Here is a 24,581-nt window from a genome sequence, read left to right on the forward strand (position 1 = left end):
AGTTTTGAAACTGGGAATTGAATCTAGGGTCTGTGCATTCTAAGCACATCCTCTACCATGAAACCCAGTGCCTCAATCAATATAGTGGATGTTTCCATAACTCTTTTTTTTTTATACTAACTTTTTTTAAATTTTAATTAAAAATCATAAATTTACATAGGGCAATGTTGTTTGATTCATTCTGCTATTTTTTTCCCTTCCCCCCTCCCCTCCCACCCCTCTTTTCCCTCTATACATTCCTTTCTTCCTCCATTCTTACCACCCTCCTTATCCCTAACCCTAAACCTAACCCTAACCCTAACACTAACCCCTCCTACCCCCCACATATGTCCTCATCTGCTTATCAGTGAGATCATTCGTCCTTTAGTTTTTTGAGATCGGCTTATCTCACTTAGCATGATATCCTCCAATTTCATCCATTTGCCTGCGAATGCCATAATTTTGTCATTCCTCATGGCGGAGTAATATTCCATTATATATATATATATATATGCCACAGTTTCTTTATCCATTCATCAACTGAAGGGCTTCTGGGTTGGTTCCACAATCTGGTTATTGTGAATTGAGCAGCTATGAACATTGATGTGGCTGTATCTCTGTAGTATGCTGATTTTAAGATCTTTGGGTATAGGCCAAGGAGTGGGATAGCTGGGTCAAATGGTGGTTCCATTCCAAGCTTCCTGAGGAATCTCCATACTGCTTTCCAGAGTGGCTGCACTAGTTTGTAACCCCATCAGCAATGTATGAGTGTACCTTTTTCCCCATATCCTCGCCAACACCTATTGTTGCTTATGTTCTTGATAATCGTCATTCTAATTGGGGTGAGATGAAATCTTAGGGTAGTTTTGATTTGCATTTCTCTTATTACTAGAGATGTTGAACATTTTTTCATATATCTGTTGATTGCTTGTATATCTTCTTCTGTGAAGTGTCTGTTCATTTCCTTAGCCCATTTGTTGATTGGATTATTTGTATTCTTGGTGTAGAGTTTTTTGAGTTCTTTATAGATTCAGGATATTAGCACTCTATCTGAAGTATGAGTGGCAAAGATACTCTCCCACTCTGTAGGCTCTCTCTTCACATTACTGATAGTTTCCTTTGCTGAGAGAAAGCTTTTTAATTTGAATCTATCCCAGTTGTTGATTCTTGCTTTTATTTCTTGTGCTATGGGAGTCCTGTTAAGGAAGTCTGCTCCTAAGCCAACAAGTTGAAGGTTTGGACCTACTTTTTCTTCTATAAGATGCAGGGTCTCTGGTCTGATTCCGAGGTCCTTGATCCATTTTGAGTTGAGTTTTGTGCAGGGTGAGAGATAGGGGTTTAATTTCATTCTGTTGCATATGGTTTTCCAGTTTTCCCAGCACCATTTGTTGAAGAGGCTATCTTTTCTCCATTGCATATTTTTGGCACCTTTGTCTAGTATGAGAAAATTGTATTTATTTGGGTTTGTGTCCCTGTCCTCTATTCTGTACCATTGATCTACCTGTCTATTTTGGTACCAATACCATGCCGTTTTTGTTACTATTGCTTTGTAGTAGATTTGAAGATCTGGTATTGCGATACCCCCTGCTTCGCTCTTTCTACTGAGGATTGCTTTAGCTATTCTGGGTTTCTTATTCTTCCAGATGAATTTCATAATTGCTTGCTCTATTTCTGTAAGGTACATCATTGGGATTTTAATTGGAATTGCATTGAATCTATATAGCACTTTTGGTAGTATGGGCATTTTGACAATATTAATTCTTCCTGTCCATGAACAGGGGAGATCTTTCCATCTTCTAAGGTGTTCTTTAATTTCTTCCTTTAGTGTTCTGTGGTTCTCATTGTAGAGGTCTTTCTCCTCTTTTGTGAGATTGATTCCCAAGTATTTTATTTTTTTTGATGCTATTGTGAATGGGATAGTTTTCCTAATTTCTCTTTCTGAAGATTCATCACTTATGTATAAAAATGCATTGGATTTATGAGCATTGATCTTGTAACCTGCTACTTTACTGAATTCACTTATGAGTTCTAAGAGTTTTCTGGTGGAATTTCCAGGTTCCTCTAAATATATAATCATGTCATCAGCGAACAGGGATAGTTTGAGTTCCTCTTTTCCAATTCGTATCCCTTTAATTTCTTTGGTTTGTCTAATTGCTCTGGATAGAGTCTCAAGAACAATGTTGAATAGAAGTGGTGATAGAGGGCATCCCTGCCTTGTTCCAGTTTTTAGGGAGAATGCTTTCAGTTTTTCACCATTTAGAATGATATTGGCCATGGGCTTAGCATAGATGACCTTTACAATGTTAAGGAATGATCCCACTACCCCAATTTTCTCTAGTGTTTTGAGCATGAAGGGATGCTATATTTTATCAAATGCTTTTTCTGCATCTATTGAAATAATCATGTGATTCTTAACTTTTAGTCTGTTGATATGGTGAATGACATTTATTGATTTCCGGATGTTGAACGAATCTTGCATCCCTGGGATAAAACCCACTTGATCGTGGTGCACTATCTTTTTAATATGTTTTTGTGTGCGATTTGCTAAAATTTTGTTGAGAATTTTTGCATCGATGTTCATTAAGGATATTGGTCTGAAATTTTCTTTCCTCGATGTACACTTGACTTTAATGGCACTGTTTTTCAGGTGGACCTGTTGTCCTTTCATGGCCTGTAAAGTTTGGCATGCTTTACTGTTATTGCTCCAGGAAGCAGGTTCTCTAGTCTACTGCTTTCTACTCTTGTTATAAAGAATGTATGGCCTAAGAGACTATTTTATGTTTCGGAGATCAGTTAAACTTTTGTTAAAAATCTAATTTTCTGACACTTTAACTCCAGTGAATTCTTGTTTCCAGGAAGCAAACATTATATGCTGATCTCAGAATCCTGTCTTCCATATTGAAATCTTAGACTACTGTTTTAAATTTGTATACCTTCCACTGTCAAATTTGAAATGTTTTTTTCATTTTAAAATGGTAGCATGATTCTACTCACACCATGAAACATCTACTGAACATATTTATAAACCCGAAGGTTCCTACAGAGTACAAGGAGAGAAACTATTCACTCATTTAAATTCTAAGTGAAACACCAGAATTTTTGTTTTCCCCTCTTACTCTTTTTCCTCAGTTATCTGTACCGAAGTACCTCATGGGTTAGTTGAAATCCAAGAGGCTACGAAGGTCAGGAAAAAAATAGTTTAGAAGTAATTATTCATAATTTAGTAACTACCATTCATTTTTAGCAGTAATAACCTAGATAAAATTTAAATAATAAATGCATGTCTTTCTTCTATATAGAGGCAGTAATTGTATGTGATAATAATCTGATATTCAGTGTGATCACTTCAAAGGGAAAATATTTTTTCAGTAGGTGAAAATCAATTTTACCCAGTTTTGTAGGAATGTTTTTTCTTAGATTAAGTAAAAGTCAGGATCAATTGTTTGATGTAGTGACTGACTCCAAGAGGAAAGAAAATTAGTAACTGAATATTTTTTGGAATGTTTAACAAATTATTTTACTTCATGTTGTTTTGTAAGACATTCTAAAGTTTGAATATATTGGCATACTATGAAAATTCAAAATTTTATAATAACAGCAAAAATATTTTAGCCCAAGTTATATATTTGTGGTAAAAGTAGGATTTTGAAAAGAAATGCACCTTCTTTAAGAGTTTTATTTATGTTTACATGCCATTGGATTTTAGTTTAATCTAAAATTCATGAATGCTAAAATTTATTTTCTTTACATGTTTGTAGAATAGCTTTGACTGATTATAATGTGATATAAAGAAATATTTCTAGAAATGCTTGGTGATTTCACTGTAGGTAGAACAGATTTTCAAAAGTTACCTAAAATGAAGACAATGATATAATGCCATAGATAATTTGGAATTATTTCAATTTTCCTTTGAGTTAGAAAAACAATAATGTAAATTAATAAACTTTATTTAAAATTGATTAAAACACAGTATTCGCTGCATATAGCACAGCATCTTATCTAGAGGTAGTTTTATTCTCTCGCTAATGTTCACATTTTTCAAAATGTATGTTGCCATGACAACGCTTGGAAAATTTAGCCTGAATAATATTTTAAATACCTAGGATAAATCTTTTTATCAATACCCAAAATTTTAAGCTATAGCCTTTTCTCCTATCCCTGACTTTTAAATATAATGCATATTCTAAGTCTATTTGTAAATAATATACCAGGATATATTTACTTTTCTGCCATCTAGATATACAATTCCACAAGTTAAAATTACTTATTTATGTGTGATATTTATTTATATCAAGGTATATAAGTAAAATAGATGTTTGGAAAAAATTAAAACTTTGAAACAGAATAAAGCTATTCCTTTATGCTCTTTTGCAAGACATTCTAAAATAATAACCCTGAATGTTAATGGCCTGAATTCATCAATCAAAAGACATAGACTGGCAGATTGGATTAAAAAGAAGGATCCAACAATATGTTGCCTACAAGAGACTCAACTCATAGAAAAAGATACCCATAGACTAAAGGTGAAAGGATGGGAGAAAACATACCACGCACATGGACTCAGCAAAAAAGCTGGAGTATCCATCCTCATTTCAGACAATGTGGACTTCAAGCCAAAGTTAGTCAGAAGGGATAAAGAAGGTCATTTCATACTGCTTAAGGGAAGCATAAATCAGCAAGATATAACAATCATAAACATCTATGCCCCAAACAGTGGCTCATCCATGTATGTCAAACAAATCCTTCTCAATTTCAGAAACCAAATAGACCATAACACAATAATACTAGGTGATTTTAACATGCCTCTCTCACCACTGGACAGATCTTCCAGACAAAAATTGAACAAAGAAACCATACATCTCAATAACACAATCAATAATTTAGACTTAACGGACATTTATAGAATATACCATCCAACCAAGAGCGAATACACTTTCTTCTCAGCAGCACATGGATCCTTCTCTAAAATAGACCATATATTATGCCAAAAGCTAATGTTAGCAAATACAAGAAGATAGAGACACTGCCTTGTATTCTATCAGATCATAATGGATTGAAGTTAGAAATAAATGAAAGAGTAAAACACAGAAACTATTCCAACACCTGGAGATTAAACAATATGCTATTATATGATGAATGGATAACAGAAGATATTAGGAAGGAAATTAAAAAATTCTTAGAGGTAAATGAGAACAAAGAAACATCACATCAAAATCTCTGGGACACTATGAAAGCAGTACTTAGAGGGAAATTTATTTCATGGAGCGCATTTAATAAAAGAAGTAAAACTCAACAAATAAACGACCTAACACTACAGCTCAAAGCCCTAGAAAAAGAAGAACAGACCAGCACCAAAAGTAGTAGAAGACAGGAAATAGTTAAACTCAGAGCTGAAATCAATGAAATTGAAACAAAAGAAACAATACAAAAAATTGACAAAATAATAGTTGGTTCTTCGAAAAAATAAAATTGATAAACCTTTAGCCACACTAACAAAGAGAAGACGAGAGAAAACCCAAATCACTAAAATTCGTAATGAACAAGGAAATATCACAACAGACACGAGTGAAATACAAAACATAATTAGAAGCTATTTTGAAAATCTAAACTCCAACAAAATAGAAAATTTCGAAGACATTAACAGGTTTCAAGAGACATACGAATTGCCTAACCTCAATGAGGAGGACATACACAATTTAAATAGACCAATTTCAAGTACTGAAATAGAAGAAGTCATCAAAAGCCTACCAACAAAGAAAAGTCCTGGACCAGATGGGTTCTCAGCCGAGTTCTACAAAACCTTTAAAGAAGAGCTCATTCCAATACTTCTCAAAGTATTCCATAAAATAGAAGAGGAGGGAACCCTCCCAAACTCATTCTATGAAGCCAGTATCACACTGATACCTAAACCAGACAGAGACTCATCAAGGAAAGAAAATTTCAGACCAATATCCTTAATGAACATCGACGCAAAAATTCTCAACAAAATTTTAGCAAATCGCATACAAAAACATATTAAAAAGATAGTGCACCATGATCAAGTGGGTTTCATCCCAGGGATGCAAGGTTGGTTCAACATCCGGAAATCAATAAATGTCATTCACCATATCAATAGACTTAAAGTCAAGAATCACATGATTATTTCAATAGATGCAGAAAAAAGCATTTGATAAAATACAGCACCCCTTCATGCTCAAAACACTAGAAAAAATAGGGATAGTGGGAACATTCCTTAACATTGTAAAGGCCATCTATGTTAAGCCCATGGCTAATATCATTCTAAATGGTGAAAAACTGAAAGCATTCCTCCTAAAAACTGGAACAAGGTAGGGATGCCCTCTTTCACCACTTCTATTCAACATCGTTCTTGAGACTCTATCCAGAGCAATTAGACAAACCAAAGAAATTAAAGGGATACGAATTGGAAAAGAAGAACCCAAACTATCCCTGTTCGCTGATGACATGATTATATATTTAGAGGAACCTGGAAATTCCACCAGAAAACTCTTAGAACTCATAAGTGAATTCAGTAAAGTAGCAGGTTACAAGATCAATGCTCATAAATCTAAAGCATTTTTATACATAAGTGATGAATCTTCAGAAAGAGAAATTAGGAAAACTATCCCATTCACAATAGCATCAAAAAAAATAAAATACTTGGGAATCAATGTCACAAAAGAGGTGAAAGACCTCTACAATGAGAACTATACAACACTAAAGAAAGAAATTAAAGAAAACCTTAGAAGATGGAAAGATCTTCCATGTTCTTGGATAGGCAGAATTAATATTGTCAAAATGGCCATACTACCTAAAGTGCTATACAAATTCAATGCAATTCCAATTAAAATCTCAATGACGTACCTTACAGAAATAGAGCAAGCAATTATGAAATTCAATGGAAGAATGAGAAACCAAGAATAGCTAAAGCAATCCTTAGCAGGAAGAGTGAAACAGGGGTTATTGCAATACCAGATCTTCAACTCTACTACAAAGCAATAGTAACAAAAACGGCATGGTATTGGTACCAAAATAGAAAGGTAGATCAATGGTACAGAATAGAGGACAGGGACACAAACCCAAATAAATACAATTTTCTCATACTAGACAAAGGTGCCAAAAATATGCAATGGAGAAAAGATAGCCTCTTCAACAAATGGTGCTGGGAGAATTGGAAATCCATATGCAACAGAATCAAAGTAAACCCATATCTCTCACCATGCACGAAACTAAACTCAAAATGGATTAAGGACTTCGGAATCAGACCAGAGACCCTGCAGATTATAGAAGAAAACGTAGGTCCACATCTTCAACATGTCGGCTTAGGACCAGACTTCCTTAACAGGACTCCCATAGCACAAGAAATAAAAGCAAGAATCAATAACTGGGATAGATTCAAACTAAAAAGCTTTCTCTCAGCAAAGGAAACTATTAGCAATGCGAAGAAAGAGCCTACAGAGTGGGAGAATATCTTTGCCAGTCATACTTCAGATAGAGCGCTAATCTCCAGAATCTATAAACAACTCAAAAAACTCTACTCTAAAAATACAAATAATCCAGTCGATAAATGGGCTAAGGAAATGAATAGAGACTTCACAGAAGAAGATCTACAAGCAATCAACAAACATATGGAAAAATGTTCACCATCTCTAGTAATAAGAGAAATGCAAATCAAAACCACCCTAAGATTCCATCACCCCAATTAGAATGGCGATTAACAAGAATACAAGCAAAAACAGGTGTTGGCGAGGATGTGGGGAGAAAGGTACACTCATACATTGCTGGTGGGGATGCAAATTAGTGCAACCACTCTGGAAAGCAGTGTGGAGATTCCTTACAAAACTTGGAATGGAACCACCATTTGACCCAGCTATCCCACTCCTTGGCCTATACCCAAAGGACTTAAAATCAGCATACTACAGAGATACAGCCACATCAATGTTCATAGCTGCTCAATTCACAATAGCCAGACTGTGGAACCAACCTAGATGCCCTTCAATTGATGAGTGGATAAAGAAGCTGTGGTATATATATACAATGGAATATTACTCAGCCATAAAGAATGATAAAATTATGGCATTTTCAGGCAAATGGATGAAATTGGAGAATATCATGCTAAGTGCGATAAGCCAATCTCAAAAAGCCAAAGGAGGAATGATATCGCTAATAAGTGGATGATGACATATAATGGGGGGAGGGTAGGGTAAGTGTTAGGGTTAGAGTTAGGGTTAGGGAGGGGTGCAAGTATGGAGGAAGGAAGGACTGTATAGAGGGAAAAGAGTGGTGGGAGGGGTGGGGGGAAGGGAAAAAATGACAGAATGAATCAAACAACATTACTGTATGTAAATTTATGATTACACAAATGGTATGCCTTTACACCATGTAAAAACAGAGAAACAATATGTATCCCGTCTGTTTACAATAAAAAAAATACATTATTAAAAAAATAAAATAAAATAAAATAAAGTTACAAGCTACTGTGTAAATCCAAAATTTTACACACACTGCTTTTATTATAATAATTTACTGATGCATTTAAACTACATTTCCCATAATGTTTTCCAAATAAGATAACAGAAGAATAAGCATCATCTGAATACAAATTTAAAGCTATGTCAGATTCAAACACTACAATCAAATTGCCTTATCTTTAAGAATTTGTTAAAAGCTCCCTAAAACAGGTATTAAATAAATACTTATTATAACTTAATAGAAAAAGCCACCTGGAAAATAAAAATAATACTATAAAAGTTACACTCATTTGAGAAGCAAATATTTTCCAATGAGAAAATGATAAATTAATGAACACCACTACTAGTAAAGAATTTTTCAGTCTAATATTTTTAACTTACCTTATATTTTTAATGGAATTATAATAGTAATAAGACTCAATTTGGTCTAAATACACTACCTAATGTTGACTGAAACACTCTGTGGGGTCAGTCTTTTGCCCAAAGCTCCATAACTGAAATCTGTAGTACCAGAAATGCAACCTGAATCTTTGACTTCGGAGTGACACTATTATAATTTATTTATATTCTTTTCATAATTCTTTGTGAAAATCGCATTGTCTTAACTAAATGAATAATGAAAAACATTGTGCCTTTCTTCCATTTTAAAAATGAGTATTTTTTAAACATAAATCAAAGAGATTAGGAAAAAATGTAAAACTATTTAAAAAATAATTAAAATATTTTCTATGAGTGCTTACATACAAAGGTAATTTTTAATATTTGAACCAAAATTATATTTGTGTTTTTCTTTAGGAGATACACTACTAATTATGAAGACAGTCACCTCAGAATTTCTAGGTTAAATGCATAGACACAAAAAAGCAAAATTGGAGAATTTAGAGTGCCAAGAAGCAAAACTAAAATTCACTGATATTTCAGTGAATAACTGAAATAGGAGAATAACTTTTAATGTGCAAATGCATTTTCTTCTCCTTAAAAAAATTAATGGGCATGCATGTGTACATTTTCACATGTGTATATTATCATAATATTGGCAAAACAGTCATTTTAAGAAATTTACCATTACATCATGACAGTTCCCCTATTAAAGTCATTGAAAATACTTTTGATTGACTCAAGACAACCTTGCTATTTTATTAAGAGCATCTTTGAGAGTAACAAGTTTCATATAAGGAAGTCTTCTATATTATGATAAAAATTACTATTTGTTATTTATTATTTAGTTTTATATCCAGCAAACTATGTCTTGTGGAGGGGGGACACTTTTTCTGGGATTTTCTAGAATAGAAAGTATTTTTTCATTAGTCCCTAAAAATCACCATCACACACGCAGAAAAAGAACCACTCAGAATCTCAAAATTTCCTGCCAAATATGTGAGGGACATTCCTAAAAATATTAGTTGTGCTTTGAATTTAACTGAAGGCAATAGGTTATTTACTGTTGCATACCATAAAAACTTCAATTTCTCCAACATGAATACAGAAGTTGGCAGAGTATTTTCAGATCTGATACTAGTAACTATGTAGTTAAAGACAGTTTTTACCTCAAATTTCCATACACAATGAAAATTTCCCTTTATATCCTACAGAGAAAAAAATGGGAGGAAATTCTGTGATCTTTCTATCCCCTACTCTTTAATGTATCTAATTAGATATTTTGTAAGACAGTATGAAAATTAATTCATGAGTTTCATCTTTTCTTGTTTTGAAACAGTTTTATAATACTTGGAATCCACATTGCTCTGTTAATATATTTTAGGTAATCTGTTTCTTTTCTACAAATATGCAGACCTTCACTTTGATAGTGACTCCATAATTAGTTTAACTTTGTAGTGAGTCTGAAGAAGTCTGCTTAACCATAGATCTAATCCTTATTCTTTAATTATATTTATTAAACATAAAACAGTATTATAATTTTGGAAGAGAAAGAATTATTTTATCTGCACAAATTCCAAACTATACAGCCAACAGAACACATTTACATATAATGGAAACAACCATTACCAGAAGATTTTCTAGAATAATTCCATTTTCTAATTTAATAAAGAATTAACCTAAACAGGAAATTATTTGATAATAACAATGCCTTAATGTGCATTCACAGTTAAGGCCGAGGATAGCAGGAATGGCCATTTGATTATATATGTTTCCATGCACTTTTTGTAGGATTATGTTCTGCAATCTGTTCAATAATGAACTATAGCCCTTAGGTTAAATCTCAAAAACAAAATAACAATCTGAACAATATAGAAGTTCTTATATCTGGTATGAAGTCCTAAACTATAGGGAAATGCACTAAAATTTGGTATGAATCCCATACCAGGAAAAGATCAACAATGGAAGACAGAGAGATACAAATGTTACCCAAGACCCGTGTAAGTCAGGAATACTTCTCTCCCTCAAAAACCTAATGCGGTCATAGTCAAGTGTTACTAAAGTCATACCAAAATGATCTTGAATTGCAGAAGTTTCTATTAAAATAAGCAGAATTATCAGCCTAATCTGAGTCATTTTTGGAATATTTAACAACACTGAGGATAACAGATAATCAACACTAGATTTTTCCTATGTAAACAAAAACATTTTTTAATGTTACATGTTACTTTTCCTGATATATAGAAACATAGTCTTAAAGCCCTTAGTCACTTCAAAACTTCCAGATTCATAAAATACACACACACACACACACACACACACACACACACACATAATTAAATTCACTATAGAACTCCCAAGAAAGCATACATAACCCTTAGGGGGAATAGGAAATGAGTTGAGGAAGTGCAAACTTTGAAACTGTCAATGACTTTGAGGAAAAAGCTAAAAAAATCTCAATATAGATTCATACACTCAAGGAAGTAGGAGATTATGTTCCTTGTATATATAATATATGTTAGTGAGAAATTCCTGCTAACCAATAAACTGAAACAAGAAGAAATTTTTAAAAATTTGTTATAGTGAATATAAACAAAAAAATTAGTATTTGGAAAAGACTAATAAAGTATTACATGTCAATAGGAATACAAAAGCAACACAAATATGAATAAATATGAATAAAAAGAATAATATTTACAAAAGAATAAGCAAATACAATTTTATATTTGTATGCAGGAGAGAAAAATGTGTTTGATATCATCACTAGTCAAGGACATGAGTCTTTTTTTACATCAAGTTGCCACTTTATTCCCATCCTACTGACTTTTAAAAACTACTAGGTAGATCATAAATTGTTACCACCACCTTGGAAAATAAGATATTATCTTGTTAAACATATCTGTAAGCCAAAATCATTCAACTAAATTTTATAGTTTATAGACACATATACAGTTAATGTAATGCACAAAGATGATCTTTAGATAATTTTTTTAATTAGGAAAAAAATCTAAGTATTTTGTGACAGATATGAATGAATGAAATTTTGAAAATTTATGAGTCTGACATAGCACAAATTAACGAAATACTACTTCAGATATAAATAATGAAAAATTGGAAATTTAAAGCAAGTCACAGACTAATTCATCCTACATAATTTCACTTAGAAAAAAGGACCAAAATACAATATACTAATTATACACACATAATCTAATATTATATATATATAATATATATATATGAAGATAGCATACATGCTTAGTAAAACTGTAACAAAAATCATGACAGTCCTCTGGAATTTTTAGTCTGACATGTAAAAATCTCACAGGTATTTCTATTTTCACAAGAAAAACATGAAAAAAAAGTCATATTCAAACCAACCTAGAATTACTTATACAGTGAAACAATTCTACGAAAGTTAAGCAGAAATTCTTTCTCAGATCAACAAACAGATTATTTATTGACAGAAAACCTATCTTGCAAGAAATGTTAAAAGAATTTCTTCAGAGAAAGACCAATAAGGATCAAAAGCATGTATCTGTGTAAAGTAAAGAGTGTTTGAAAAAGAATCAGAGGAACCCAGCATGGTGATACATTCCTAAAATCCCTGTGATTCAGGAGACTGAGGCAAGAGGAAGGCAAGGTGTAAAACAGCCTCAGCAACTTAGCAAGATTCTGTTTCAAAATAAAAAATAAGATGATTGGGGAAGAAATGAAATAATTGGACAGAAAGGAGATGGCAAAGCAGATCTAGGAAGCAAGTTGAACTGGTTCACAACCCAGAAAGGAAACAGTGAAAGAATAGCTGACCACAGAGGTGGGTGATAGAGGAAATACTCTATAAACTCAATGTTGTGCAGCTTGAGCCCTGAAAGGACTTGGAGTTTGGTTACCAGAGAAGAAAATAAGGACAGAATTTCTTGACCAGGCTTAGGTTGGGAAGAGTGGTAACAAAGAGAGAGCGAGAGAGGAAAATCCCATGGCTTACATCCTTAATAGCGGGAAAGAAAAGCAGACCAAGTTAAAATAGACGGAAGCAGAAAAGACAGTGAAGGACATCACACAGTTTAACCCAGATTGTGGGCTGAGAGCTGTGCTGGGCAGGGTAACCATTTTCTAGAGTTCACAGCCTCCTTAGAAAAAATAAATAAAGCAATATAGTTTCTCATCACCTTCATAAAATAACAAAACCAAATGGAATACCTCTGAAACTGATTATTTTAGTAATCTGTCTAGAAAGCACTACATTTGTAGAGTAATTGCTTCTAGCTGAAAGTTACTAAAACATCCTCCCTCTCACCACAGACAAGGGAAGAGGGATGGAGCTGACCCCAGAATAAATCACTTCCTAGGTGTGTAGTCCAATTCAGTACTCCCCACAATCTCCACAGGAACTCAGTCAAAGATAACCATTAGAAGTAAAACAGTTGGAACCTCAATTGATTTCTCAACCCAGACCCTAAGTCAGAAGGCTTGCAAAAATATATACAGAGGCCTGAAAGAAAACAGGGATCAGAGAAGATTACTGAATCCAGTGAAACTCTTTAGAATTGAAGATGAAATAAAAATCTTCTGTGATAAACAGAGAAAAAAAGAATGAATAACCACTAAGACCACAGTACAAACCATACTCAGTGAAATATTTCTTAAAGAATAAAAAAATTAATAAAAATGAGACAAACCCGAGACCTACATCACACTGAATAGAGAAAAACTGAAAAGCATTTCCTCTAAAATCAGGAATAAGACAAGGATATCCACTCTCACCACTTCTATTCAACATAGTTCTTGAATCTTTAGTTAGAGCAATCAAGCAAGAAAGGAAAATAAAGGACTGAAAATAGGAACAAAGAAGTCAAATTCTTTGTTTGCTGATGACATGATTCTCTAACTACAGAGAAAAAAAAAACTTCCACTAGATTTCTTTTCTAGAGCTGATAAACAAATTCAGCAAAGTAGCAGCATACAAGGTCAACATATGTAAATTAATGACTTTCCTATACTCCAATAATGAATCTGCTGACAAAGAAATCAAAGAAAACTATTCCATTAACAATAATCTAAAAAAAAAAAAAAAAAAAATCCTTGGAAATAAATAAACCAAGGAGATGAAACACTGAATGTCCTCTGAAATGAAAACTAAAGAATACTAAAGAAATAAATTAAAGAAGAACTAACATCTTGAAGAAGATGAAAAGACCTCCCATGTTCTTGGAAAGGTAGAATTAATATTGTCAAAATGACCATACTACCAAAAGCCTCATACAGATTCCATGCAATTCCATCAAAATACCAATGGTATTCTACACAGAACCAGAAAAAAAAAAAAAAAAGTCCTAAAATTCATTTAGAAGAATAAAAGACCCAAAATAGCTAAAGAAATTCAAAGCCAAAATAGGAATGCTTGTGGTATCACAATAAAGATTTCATAAAATTCTGATTTCATAGAATCTTTAATGTTATTCACCCAATGACACAACTTAATGTCTTTCACCCAATGACAGAGGTGAAAGTGATAAAACTGAAAGCAGAAGTAGACGAATTCATTATTATTGTTGAAAAAATTTAAAAATGTTCAGATACAATATGCAAATTATAAGGAATAAATAATACCAATCCTCTACAATTACTTCAGAAAATAGAAGTGAAGGTATGTTCTAACTCATTTCAAAAGAACAGATATGTCGGTTTTCAAGATGGCGGCCTAGAGGGTGGCTGCATTTCATGTTGCTCCAGAACTCAGGATTCAAGAGAGGAGATATTGAGACGCTTGGGACCAACTCAAAGTAGCCGGGTGACTCTCACCCCCTGGGGGGGCATCCCGGATGGGACGGGGGTCCCGGAACGCAGGAAACTTTGTGAAGTAGAACTGCCGGCGAGACGCCCCTCCCCCCGCTGGAGCGCCATAGAGGAGGCCGCTCGGCACAGCGCTGGGACTCGGAGCAGCCACTGGGGCTCCGGCAGCTGCCCGGGGGAGGAGTGGCGGGGAGAACTGTGTGGACTCAGGACACCGGGGCCTGCCCTGAGGAGGAGGAGAGGAGCGTGGCCACTTGGATTCGGAGAGACTGCACCAGAGCTGCAGGCGGTTGCCAGAGGAGAAGCCGCGCGGCGAGCTGTTTGGAATCAGAACGACGCTTCTGAACACCGGGGCCTGCCCTGAGGACAAGGAGGAAGAGGAGCGGCCGCTTGGATTCGGGTGACTACACGGGAACTACAGGAGGTTGCCAGAGAAGGGGCTGTGTGGCGAGCTGTTTGGACTCTGACCACTTCTGAACCCCGGGGCCTGCCCGGAGGAGTAGGAGAAGGAGGAGAAGGAGCGCGGCGGGTCCTTTGGACTCGCAGTGACTGCATTAGCGCTCCAGGCGGCTGCTCAGAGGAGAAGGCGAGTGGTGAGTTGTTTGGTCTTAAAGTGACAGCTCCTGAACACAGGGGGGTTGCCTGGAGGAGAAGCGTGGTGGGACGCTTGGTCTTGAGGGACCACACCAGAGCTCCGGGCGGTTGCCCAGAGGACCCGTGCAGCGGGTCACGTGGATTCAGAGCCACTCAGAGGGACTGCTCCTGAACACCCGGGGGGTTATCTGGAGAAGGAGGAGGAACGGGCAGGGTCACTTCGACTCGGAGTGATTGATTGCCCCGGGCTACGGGTGGTTGGTGGGAGGAGGAGGCACGAAGTGAGTTTCTTGGACTCCTAGTGACCGCACCGGCATACTGGGCGGCTGTCTGGAGGAAGAGGCCTGTGGCGGGTCTCTGGGACTCAGAGCGATTGTTCGGGGCCACAGGTGGCTGCTCAGAGGAGGGGCCACGCAGCCAGGCGATTAGGTGCAGAACAGGGTCCCAGGATCTAGGAGGCTTCTGGGTGGAAGAGCCGCACAGAGACAGGCTTAGGGCGGAGCGAAGGTTCCAGGCCTATGGGCAAATTCTCTGAGGAGGGGCAGCCTAAGGAGATTCATCTGCGAAGGGTGAGGCTCCCAGGCCCAGGAGGTAGGGCCGGGCCCCTGGAAACTTTGCAGAGGAAGGCAGCCCAGCCCAGGCAGTAGCTGTAAATTGAGGGGAACCTCTAGGAGGAAACTGACCAGCGAGACCTCCCCACCGGGTGAGTCTTCCCTGCTGGGTGAGGTTTCCCACAAGGACGGTAAAACCAGAGACTCAGGCCCAAACAGGCCTTGCCTCAGCCCACAGCCTAGGTCCCCTTTGGATGACCATTGGTCAACAAGTGGAGGCACCTCTGCCCACTAGCAGGGAATATACCCCACCTGAAGGCCACCACTCCTAGAGAGGCAGCTTCCTTGTGGAGCACCGCATTATCAACCTCCTCCAAGACTTCAGCCTACTGAAAGCTAAGAGGGGATATATATAGAAATCTTCAGGGTCATTGTAAATCAACAGAGGAAATCTGCAATATCTCAGCGGTCCACTGATATCTGAACAACATGAGAAAACAAGGAAAGAAAATGCTGCAAACAAATCTAGATGTTACATCAATAAAACCCAATGACAGCATGGCAGAAGAAATGACAGAAAAGGAGTTCAGAATGTACATAATTAAAATGATCAGAGAAGCAAACGAGGAGATGAAAGAGCAAATGCAAGCATTGAATGATGAGATGAAAGAGCAAATGCAAGCATTGATTGATCGCACCAATCGACAGTTAAAAGAGCAAATACAGGAAGCAAAAGATCATTTCAATAAAGAGTTAGAGATATTGAAAAAAAACCAAACAGAAATCCTTGACATGAAGGAAACAATAAACCAAATTAAGAACTCCATAGAAAGCATATCCAATAGGATAGAACACCTGGAAGACAGAACCTCAGACATTGAAGACAAAATATTTAACCTTGAAAACAAAGCTGAACAAACAGAGAAGATGGTAAGAAATCATGAACAGAATCTACAAGAACTATGGGATATCATGAAAAGGCCAAATTTAAGAATTATTGGGATTGAGGAAGGCCTAGAGAAACAAGCCAAAGGAATGAACAACCTATTCAATGAAATAATATCAGAAAATTTCCCAAATCTGAAGAATGAAATGGAAAATCAAGTTCAAGAGGCTTACAGGACTCCAAATACACAAAATTACAACAGACCCACACCAAGGCACATTATAATGAAAATACCTAACATACAAAATAAAGCCAGAATTTTAAAGGCTGTGAGAGAAAAGAACCAAATTACATTCAGGGGGAAACCAATACGCATATCAGCAGATTTTTCAATCCAGACCCCTAAAAGCTAGAAGGTCCTGGAACAACATTTTTCAAGCCCTGAAAGAAAATGGATGCCAACCAAGAATCTTATACCCAGCAAAACTTACCTTCAAATTTGACGATGAAATAAAATCCTTCCATGATAAACAAAAGCTAAAAGAATTTACAAAAAGAAAGCCAGCATTACAGAACATTCTCAACAAAATATTCCATGAGGAAGAGATGAAAAACAAAGAAGCAAATCAGCAAAGGGAGGAATTATCCTAAAGGAATTGTCAAATAAAGGAGGAAACAAGTTGTGTCAAACAAATAAATAAACAAAATTTTAAAAATGAACCAAATGACTGGGAAACCAAATCATTTCTCTATAATAACCCTGAATGTTAATGGCCTGAATTCATCAATCAAAAGACATAGACTGGCAGACTGGATTAAAAAGAAAGATCCAACAATATGTTGCCTGCAAGAGACTCACCTCATAGAAAAAGATACCCATAGATTAAAGGTGAAAGGATGGGGAAAAACATACCATGCACATGGACTCAGCAAAAAAGCTGGAGTATCCATCCTCATTTCCGATAATGTGGACTTCAAGCCAAAGTTAGTCAGAAGGGATAAAGAAGGTCATTTCATACTGCTTAAGGGAAGCATAAATCAGCAAGATATAACAATCATAAACATCTATGCCCCAAACAGTGGCTCATCTATGTATGTCAAACAAATCCTTCTCAATTTCAGAAACCAAATAGACCACAACACAATAATACTAGGTGATTTTAACACGCCGCTCTCACCACTGGACAGATCTTCCAGACAAAAATTGAGCAAAGAAACCATAGATCTCAACAACACAATCAATAATTTAGACTTAACGGACATTTATAGAATATTCCATCCAACCAAGAGTGAATACACTTTCTTCTCAGCAGCACATGGATCCTTCTCTAAAATAGACCATATATTATGCCACAAAGCTAATGTTAGCAAATACAAGAAGATAGAGACACTAGCATGTATTCTATCAGATCATAATGGATTGAAGTTAGAAATAAATGAAAGAGTAAAACACAGAAACTATTCCAACATCTGGAGATTAAACAATATGCTATTATATGATGAATGGATAACAGAAGATATTAGGAAGGAAATTAAAAAATTCTTAGAGGTAAATGAGAACAAAGAAACATCATATCAAAACCTCTGGGACACTATGAAAGCAGTACTTAGAGGGAAATTTATTTCATGGAGCGCATTTAATAAAAGAAGTAAAACTCAACAAATAAACAACCTAACACTACAGCTCAAAGCCTTAGAAAAAGAAGAACAGAACAGCACCAAAAGTAGTAGAAGACAGGAAATTGTTAAACTCAGAGCTGAAATCAATGAAACTGAAACAAAAGAAACAATACAAAAAATTGACAAAATAAATAGTTGGTTCTCCGAAAAAATAAACAAAATTGATAAACCTTTAGCCACACTAACAAAGAGAAGACGAGAGAAAACCCAAATCACTAAAATTCGGAATGAACAAGGAAATATCACTACAGACAGGATGGAATACAAAACATAATTAGAAGCTATTTTGAAAATCTATACTCCAACAAAATAGAAAATTTCGAAGACATCAACAGGTTTCTAGAGACATATGAATTGCCTAAACTGAATGAGGAGGACATAAACAATTTAAATAGACCAATTTCAAGTACTGAAATAGAAGAAGTCATCAAAAGCCTACCAACAAAGAAAAGTCCGGGACCAGATGGGTTCTCAGCCGAGTTCTACAAAACCTTTAAGGAAGAGCTCATTCCAATACTTCTCAAAGTATTCCATAAAATAGAAGAGGAGGGAACCCTCCCAAACTCATTCTATGAAGCCAATATCACACTGATACCTAAACCAGACAGAGACTCATCAAGGAAAGAAAATTTCAGACCAATATCCTTAATGAACATCGACGCAAAAATTCTCAACAAAATTTTAGCAAATCGCATACAAAAACATATTAAAAAGATAGTGCACCATGATCAAGTGGGTTTCATCCCAGGGATGCAAGGTTGGTTCAACATCAGGAAATCAATAAACGTAATTCACCATATTAATAGACTTAAAGTCAAGAATCACATGATTATTTCAATAGATGCAGAAAAAGCCTTTGATAAAATACAGCACCCCTTCATGCTCAAAACACTAGAAAAAATAGGGATAGTGGGAACATTCCTTAATATTGTAAAGGCCATTTATGCTAAGCCCATGGCTAATATCATTCTAAATGGTGAAAAACTGAAAGCATTCCCCCTAAAAACTGGAACAAGGCAGGGATGCCCTCTTTCACCACTTCTATTCAACATCGTTCTTGAGACTCTGGCCAGAGCAATTAGACAAACCAAAGAAATTAAAGGGATACGAATTGGAAAAGAAGAACTCAAACTATCCCTGTTCGCTGATGACATGATTATATATTTAGAGGAACCTGGAAATTCCACCAGAAAACTCTTAGAACTCATAAGTGATTTCAGTAAAGTAGCAGGTTACAAGATCAGTGCCCACAAATCCAACGCATTTTTATACATAAGTGATGAATCTTCAGAAAGAGAAATTAGGAAAACTACCCCATTCACAATAGCCTCGAAAAAAATAAAATACTTGGGAATCAATCTCACAAAAGAGGTGAACGACCTCTACAATGAGAACTATACAACACTAAAGAAAGAAATTAAAGAACACCTTAGAAGATGGAAAGATCTTCCATGTTCTTGGATAGGAAGAATTAATATTGTCAAAATGGCCATACTACCTAAAGTGCTATACAAATTCAATGCAATTCCAATTAAAATCTCAATGACGTACCTTACAGAAATAGAGCAAGCAATTATGAAATTCATCTGGAAGAATAAGAAACCCAGAATAGCTAAAGCAATCCTTAGCAGGAAGAGTGAAACAGGGGGTATTGCAATACCAGATCTTCAACTCTACTACAAAGCAATAGTAACAAAACGGCATGGTATTGGTACCAAAATAGAAAGGTAGATCAATGGTACAGAATAGAGGACACGGACACAAACCCAAATAAATACAATTTTCTCATACTAGACAAAGGGGCCACAAATATGCAATGGAGAAAAGATAGCCTCTTCAACAAATGGTGCTGGGAGAATTGGAAATCCATATGCAACAGAATGAAACTAAACCCATATCTCTCACCATGCACGAAACTAAACTCAAAATGGATTAAGGACCTCGGAATCAGACCAGAGACCCTGCAGATTATAGAAGAAAAAGTAGGTCCAAATCTTCATCTTGTTGGTCTAGGACCAGACTTCCTTAACAGGACTCCCATAGCACAAGAAATAAAAGCTAGAATCAACCACTGGGATAGATTCAAACTAAAAAGCTTTCTCTCAGCAAAGGAAACTATCAGCAATGCGAAGAAAGAGCCTACGGAGTGGGAGAATATCTTTGCCAATCATACTTCAGATAGAGCACTAATCTCCAGAATCTATAAAGAACTCAAAAAACTCTACTCCAAGAATTCAAACAGTCCAGTCAACAAATGGGCTAAGGAAATGAATAGACACTTCACAGAAGAAGATCTACAAGCAATCAACAAACATATGGAAAAATGTTCAACATCTCTAGTAATAAGAGAAATGCAAATCAAAACCACCCTAAGGTTCCATCTCACCCCAATTAGAATGGCGATTATCAAGAATACGAGCAACAACAGGTGTTGGCGAGGATGTGGGGAGAAAGGTACACTCATACACTGCTGGTGGGGCTGCAAATTAGTGCAGCCACTATGGAAAGCAGTGTGGAGATTCCTTAGAAAACTTGGAATGGAACCACCATTTGACCCAGCTATCCCACTCCTTGGCCTATACCCAAAGGACTTAAAATCTGCATACTACAGAAATACAGCCACATCAATGTTCATAGCTGCTCAATTCACAATAGCCAGACTGTGGAACCAACCTAGATGCCCTTCAATTGATGAGTGGATAAAGAAACTGTGGTATATATATACTATGGAATATTACTCAGCCATAAAGAATGATAAAATTATGACATTTGCAGGCAAATGGATGAAATTGGAGAATATCATGCTAAGTGAGATAAGCCAATCTCAAAAAGCCAAAGGACGAATGATATCGCTAATAAGTGGAGGTTGACACATAATGGGGGGGAGGGAAGGGTTAGAGTTAGGGTTAGGGAGGGGCAAGTATGGAGGAAGGAACTACTGTATAGAGGGTAAAGAGGGGTGGGAGGGGTGGGGGGAAGGGGAAAAAATAACAGAATGAATCAAACAACATTGCTCTATGTAAATTTATGATTACACAAATGGTATGCCTTTACGCCATGTACAAACAGAGAAACAACATGTATCCCATTTGTTTACAATAAAAAAAAAAAAAGAAAAAAAAAAAAAAAAAAAAAAAAAAAAAAGAACAGATATATAATGCTGATCCAACTTCAAATTAATTAGTGAAATTTGTCACATCAACACATTAAAAAAGGAAAAACACAGAATTTATCAACAGATGGGGAGAAAGCTTTTGACAAAATCCAGTAACCATTTATAGATAAAAATCATCAACATAGTAAGATGAGAATATAACTTCCTTAAGTTGATAACAAGCCTCTACAAAAAACATGTCGTTATTTTTTAAAGTGAGGAAGTAGATACTTTCTCCTAAAATAAAGAACAAGACAAAGATTTTTTTTCCTTCATCACTTTTGTTTAACAAGGTACTAGAAATCCTAATTAATTAAATAAGATGAGAAAAGGAAATAAACTTTATATAGATCAGAAAGCAAGAAATAAAATTATCTTTGTCCATATTTCAGATGATAGTAGAAAAGGTAGAAAATTCCAAAGAAACAAGAAAAAGCTGAAAGTTACAAGCAACGGCAGCAATGTGGCGGGATGCACGTTTCATATTTCAAAATTAGTTTCTTTTCCTATATATCAATGAACCATTAGATTTGAAATTAAAATATAATATTATTTACATTAGAGCAAAAAATGAGACATTTAGTATAAATCTCATGAAATATATATAAGGTAATATGAAGAAATCTACAAAACCCTGATAAAAAATTCATAAGAAAACTTCATAGAGCTGAGCCTTTTGGTGCATGCCTGTTATCCCAGGTAGTTGGGAGGGTGAGGCAGGAAGAGAACAAGTTCAAGACTAACCTGGTCAATTTAGCAAGACCCTACCTCAAAAATAGAAAACACAAGAGGACTTGCTTAGAATGTGAGGACCTTTGTTGCTTCTTCAATACCTAAAACTAAACAAAACAAACAAAAAATTGCTCAAATGAAGAGATACTCCATGTTTTGGAGTAGAAACACTCAATATTGTAATATTGGTAAGTTGTCATTTCTTCCCAACCTGAACTGTAGGTTTAAGATGATCTCTATCAAAACTCCAACAATTTACTCTGTGCATATAGACATAGTGATCTTGAATTTTATATGGAACGGCAGACTCAAAATGGCAACACAATATTGAAGAATAACAAAGTCAGAGGACAGACACAACTCAACTTCATGAGTTACCTGTAAAACTACAGTAATAAAGACACTATACTTCTATTGAAAAAAATAGACAATTAGAAAGATGGAACATAATAGGAAGCCCAGAAACAGACAATACAAATATACTCACTCATCTGATCTTTGACAAGGGATCAAAGGCAATTCACTGGGATAGCATAATCTTTTCAATAGATGGTAATGGAACAGCAAGACTTCCACATGCAGAAAAATGAGTCCAGACATCTTTTCTGGATTTTCACAAAGATCAACTTTAATGGATGATGGATCTAAATGTAAATGTAAAACTAAAACTTCTAGAAGATAATGGGAGAAAATCTATATGACCTGAGCTTGTCAATGAGTTTCAAAAACAGCACCAACAGCATAATCCATGAAATAAAATTTGTTAAATTGAACTTAACTAAAACTAAAAATTCTTTCTGGGTGAAAGACAAACCCACAGACTGGGAGAATGTATTTGCAAAACACTTATCTAATACACAACTTATCTCCACAATATACTAATACCGCTCAAAATTCAACAATAAGAAAACAAGCAACCCAATTAGAAAGTGGGCAAAATATCTGAACAGACACCTCGCCAAAGATACACATATGGCAAATAAACATATGAACAATGTTCACACATCACATGTAATGAGAAAATTGCAGATTAAAATGAGATGCCTTTTCATACCTCCTGGAATTGCTAAAATGCAAAACCCTGATCTCAAATGCTGATAAGAATATGGAATACATGAACTCACTCATTGCAATGGGAGTATAAAATGGTAAAAACACTTTGGAAGACTGTTGTTTTCTTATATAAGTAAACATACTCTTATATTACAATACAAAAATCATGCTTTGCAAATGAGTGGAAATTTTATATAGACATAAAAATCTGCACATAAATGTTATATAAAAGTTTTATTTCCCAAACTTGGAAGCATCCAGGATGTCTTTCAATAGAGGGATACACAAAATGTATTACATCTTTCTAACAGAATATTATTCAACAATAAAGAGTAATGAGATATAGCACCACAAAAAGACAGAGTGTCCTAGAATATATATTACTGAGTCTAAGAAGGCAATTTGAAAAGTTTACATACAGCATGATCCAAATATATGATATTACAGAAAAGGAAAAACCACAGAGAGTGAAAAATTAGTGATTGACAAGAGGTCGTTGTGATAACTAGCTGGAGAAAAGGGTGAAATTATCAGTGGTGAAATGATCCTGTATAATTCTGTAATGCTGGATATATGACACTACTGGATATATGACATTACAAAAATTTCAAAACCCATAGACTCTACAACAAAATGTAAATTTTAGTCTTCAGTAAATAATAATTTATCAATAAAGGGTCATCAACTATAAAGGATGTGCCACACTCGTGCAAGATGCTAGTAACAACGGAAACTGTGGGGGCTACTTAGGAACCATGTACTTTTATCTCAATTTTGTGAAAGCTAAAATCACTCTAAAAACAGTCTAGTGATCTTAAAAAGTGGATGACAAAAACAAAATTTAGGTTGTCTGTGAATTGAAAAGAGAGAGGGAACTCTAAGTAGGAGAGACGTCAACTTCTCCACAAAATCTTTATCATTGACAGGTATTGTGGATAAATGGGTGTTTGTGTGTTTTATAAAATATTTCACAACTTCAAAGTAATAGTATTTAAAAAACTTTAAAAGAATAATTTAAAATAGTGATAAAGTCAATTTTTTTCAGGTTTCTTAGGTTATTTAGCAAAATTTTTCAATTAATTTTCTTCAATCTCACAATTTAGGGAACTAGAATTTTAATAAAAGGATAATAGAAAGTATTTAAACTGGATATATGTTTTTTTGATTTTTTTCTATGTTTATTAGATTTTTTCTTACTAAATAAAAAATGAGTATATACGTGACAATTTTACATCTTGAGATTGTTAGAGTTTTGTTTATTTTAATATCTGAGACAGAATTTCTCTTTTTGACAGTGAAATTGTTATATATAG

The sequence above is a fragment of the Sciurus vulgaris genome, assembly GCF_902686455.1.
Source record: "Sciurus vulgaris genome assembly, chromosome: 4".
In the NCBI taxonomy this organism is placed as follows: Eukaryota; Metazoa; Chordata; class Mammalia; order Rodentia; family Sciuridae; genus Sciurus; species Sciurus vulgaris.